The following is a 3,872-nucleotide window of genomic DNA, read 5'->3' as shown; positions in this document are numbered from 1 at the left end:
AGAAATGATAAAGGGGAAATAACAACTGATCCCACAGAGATACAAGAGATCATCTCTGAATACCACCAGAAACTCTATGCCCAGAAATTTGACAATGTGAAGGAAATGGAATTTGGAATCACACCCTCTCCCTAGACTTAGCCAGGAAGAAATAGAGCTCCTGAACTGACCAATTTCAAGCACTGAGATTAAAGAAACAATAAAAAATCTTCCAACCAAAAAATGCCCTGGTCCAGATGGCTTCACACCAGAATTCTATCAAACCTTCAAGGAAGAGCTTATTCCTGTACTGCAGAAATTATTCCAAAAAATTGAGGAAGAAGGAATCTTACCCAACACATTCTATGAAGCAAACATCACCCTGATACCAAAACCAGGAAAAGACCCAACCAAAAAGGAGAATTTCAGACCAATCTCACTCATGAATATAGTTGCAAAAATATTCAACAAAATCCTAGCCAATAGATTATAGCTTATCTACAAAAAAAGTCAGACATCATGATCAAGTAGGTTTTATCCCAGGGATGCAAGGCTGGTTTAACATACGCAAGTCCATAAACGTTATCCACCATATTAACAGAGGCAAAAATAAAGATCACATGATCCTCTCAATAGATGCAGAAAAAGCATTTGATAAAATCCAGCATCCTTTTCTAATTAGAACACTGAAGAGTATTGGCAAAGGTGGTACATTTCTAAAACTGATTGAAGCTATCTATGACAAGCCCACAGCTAGTATTTTACTGAATGGAGTAAAACTGAAAGCTTTTCCTCTTAAAACTGGAACCAGATAAGGTTGTCCTCTGTCACCTTTACTATTCAACATAGTGTTGGAAGTTGTAGCCAACACAATTAGGCAAGACAAGGAAATAAAGGGAATCCAATTGGAAGCGGAGGAGGTCAAACTCTCCTTCTTTGCTGATGACATGATCTTATACTTAGAGAATCCCAAAGATTCAACCACAAGACTCCTAGAAGTCATCAAAAAATACAGTAATGTTTCAGGATATAAAATCAATGTCCACAAGTCAGTAGCCTTTGTATACACCAATAACAGTCAAGATGAGAAGCTTATTAAGGACACAGCTCCTTTCACCATAGTTTCAAAGAAAATGAAATACCCAGGAATATAACTAACAAAGGAGGTGAAGGACCTCTATAAAGAAAATTATGAAATCCTCAGAAAGGAAATAGCAGAGGATATTAACAAATGGAAGAACACACCATGCTCATGGATGGGCAGAATAACATTTTTAAAATGTCTATATTTCCCAAAGCAATCTACCTATTCAATGCCATTCCTATCAAAATACCAACATTGTACTTTCAAGATTTGGAAAAAATGATTCAGCATTTTGTATGGAACCAGAATAAAACCCGTATAGCTAAGGCAGTTCTTAGTAATAAAAATAAAGCTGGGGGCATCAGCATACCAGATTTTAGTCTGTACTACAAAGCCATAGTGGTCAAGACAGCATAGTACTGGCAGAAAAATAGACATAGACACTTGGAATCAAATAGAGTGCTGCCTATTTTAAAGACAGGAAATTTGTTGCTCAGAGAGTGAAGAATTGATTGTCCGTGAAGGTGGGAAACAATGAAGTAACTGACAAGTATCATTACATAAGGCGCAAGCTGAGATAGTGTAGCACGCAAGTGGTACAGCATGTCCTTTACCCCAGCCGGGTCCCTTCTTCAATGGCTGGGTGGCTGGGAAGAGCGTCCCTTAGCCCCAGGCCAGGCCCCCATTCATAAGCAGCCATTACAGGTATGCAGGTGTTTGTTTAAGAGGCCTTGCCTGAGTTTATCAGCCTTGACATTCACCAGCCTCAAATTCGTTCAGAAAAGAACAGTTCTCCAACCCAGGTTGTGTTGTGACTCCAATCCAGGACACACAGATTCAAGAGTGGCAGTATGCAGAGACCTGTGAGCAGTCCCTTTTTTCTTAAGAAAAAGCCACAGGGAGAGATGACACATGCCCAATTGGGCAAGCAGAAGCAGTCAGGGAGTCCCTGCTGCCACTGACAGGCAGCCTCCAGCCCGGAACACCTGGCTGAGGATAAGACTGACACGGTATTTCATGTGGTGGACCTCAGAGACAAAAGCAGTTTGGTTTACATCTCAACCTCTGTCTCCAGCTCAGTGTTTACTGGAAAAATATTACAACTTCCTATAGAACTATACATTTTTTAGTAGCCACGTTTAAAAAAGTAAAAATAAACAAGCGACATTAATGTTTATCATGCTTTTATTTAATCTAATCTATTCAATGTATTATAATTTCAACATATGATCAGCATTAAGAGAAATACTTGGCTCTTCCAGCACCCACTCCTTGGACTCTGGCATGTGGTTTGAACGTAGAGTTCATCTCAATTGAGGAAGCCGTGTTTCAAGTGCTGGTGAGATGGGTGACTTTGCACTGGAGAGTATAGCTCTGGGTGGACCAGTCCTGACACCTGCCCCACCTCCGCTTCCTGTTATCACAGCAAGGATAAGAACCGTCAGGGTTTAGTCTGTATGGACAGTATCATAGCTGCAGCACAACATAAATACAGCCTAAACACAGGGCAGGAGCGCAAGGGAGAGAGGCCACCCATCATCACCTGCCACCCAGAATCTAGTGGTGCAAAGGAACAGGGAGTGTGGATGTTGTTTCTCCTGTGTGTGGGGCCATGCCCGTTTCTTAAAGGCAGGGGATGGAGGAGAGATAACCATTGTCCCCTCTGTACTTTGGCCTGACATATATTAACCCAGGATTTAAATATTCACACTCATCCCTTCTCGGCACAAATGATCTAGTATTTTCTTATTTATTTATGTATTATTATTATTAGTTTAAATATGGATCACTTCACCAATTTGTGTGTCATCCTTGCGTGGGGGCCATGCTAATCTTCTCTGTATCGTTCCAATTTTAGTATATGTGTTGCCCAAGCAAGCACTTTTCTTATTTATTTTTAATCTCTTTGTCTTTTGAGCCTTTTAAAGGGCTGTTTAGGTAATACAGCTGCTGGGAAAAATGTATAATGAATGAATCAGTCACTGAATGAGTGAGCAGACGTGTGAATAGTAGCGTAAGCCCACGGAACCTTTTCCTTTTTTCTTTTTTAGGTTAATATAAGGGTAATACCATTGGGTTACATTGTTTGCATCTGACAAGTAAAGCCTAAAGTCTGAGTTGTAAAGTCCAAAGGCCAAAGTTGAGTCCTTCCCCCAGGAAGTGTACCATATACCCCTACATTGTACCCAATAGCTGGGGACTTACTGAACCCTCTCTCCACTTCCTGAATTCAATTGTGTTTTTGTGTCCTGCAGGCCTGTAGTCGTTAATCTACTATTGCTTTCAGATTAGTGCTGAATACGTGGGACGCTTGCTTTTTTCCCAGGGAGTCTTTTTCTTTTATATTGGTTTGATTTGAGTAATTGTATCATTCTCATTCCATTGTGTATAAAAGTGATGACATATTTTTAAGCTCTGATTTCTTCTATAGCTCTTTAAACATTCCATCAGTCTTGAAGTTCATTTATGTAGTACCTTAAGTAACTCAAAAGGAGTCAGCCAATTTCAGGAGCTCTTATCTCCCAAGTGCCCAACGTTGGCTATTTCATGCTGGGTTCTGTGCAGGCCCAGCCCACACAGGCAGCCTGCTTGCGGGTAGCTACCTCCAATAGCAGTAGGTCTGCAATGTGCAAGGTTTGTGGCTTAGTGTATAGATCATGTCTCCTTCATGTCCTTCAATATAGACTTAAATAATTATATTTATACAAAAATCTCTAAGAGCCTTTTTTTTTTTGCAGTTTTTGGCCGGGGCTGGGTTTGAATCTGCCACCTCTGGCATATGGGGCCGGTGCCCTACTCCTTTGAGCCA

At 40.7% G+C, this 3,872-nt stretch overlaps 1 non-coding gene across 1 annotated transcript; it reads right to left on the bottom strand.

Moving 5' to 3' along the window:
- Window positions 1-2,838: 2,838 nt before the first annotated feature.
- Window positions 2,839-2,945, bottom strand: LOC128560522 (U6 spliceosomal RNA). Its single transcript, XR_008373020.1, has one exon. It is a non-coding gene; the product is annotated as a U6 spliceosomal RNA (small nuclear RNA).
- Window positions 2,946-3,872: the final 927 nt, after the last annotated feature.

Source organism: Nycticebus coucang, chromosome 11, assembly GCF_027406575.1.
Source record: "Nycticebus coucang isolate mNycCou1 chromosome 11, mNycCou1.pri, whole genome shotgun sequence".
NCBI classification, from domain to species: domain Eukaryota; kingdom Metazoa; phylum Chordata; class Mammalia; order Primates; family Lorisidae; genus Nycticebus; species Nycticebus coucang.
This window is presented reverse-complemented; position numbering and strand designations above follow the sequence as displayed.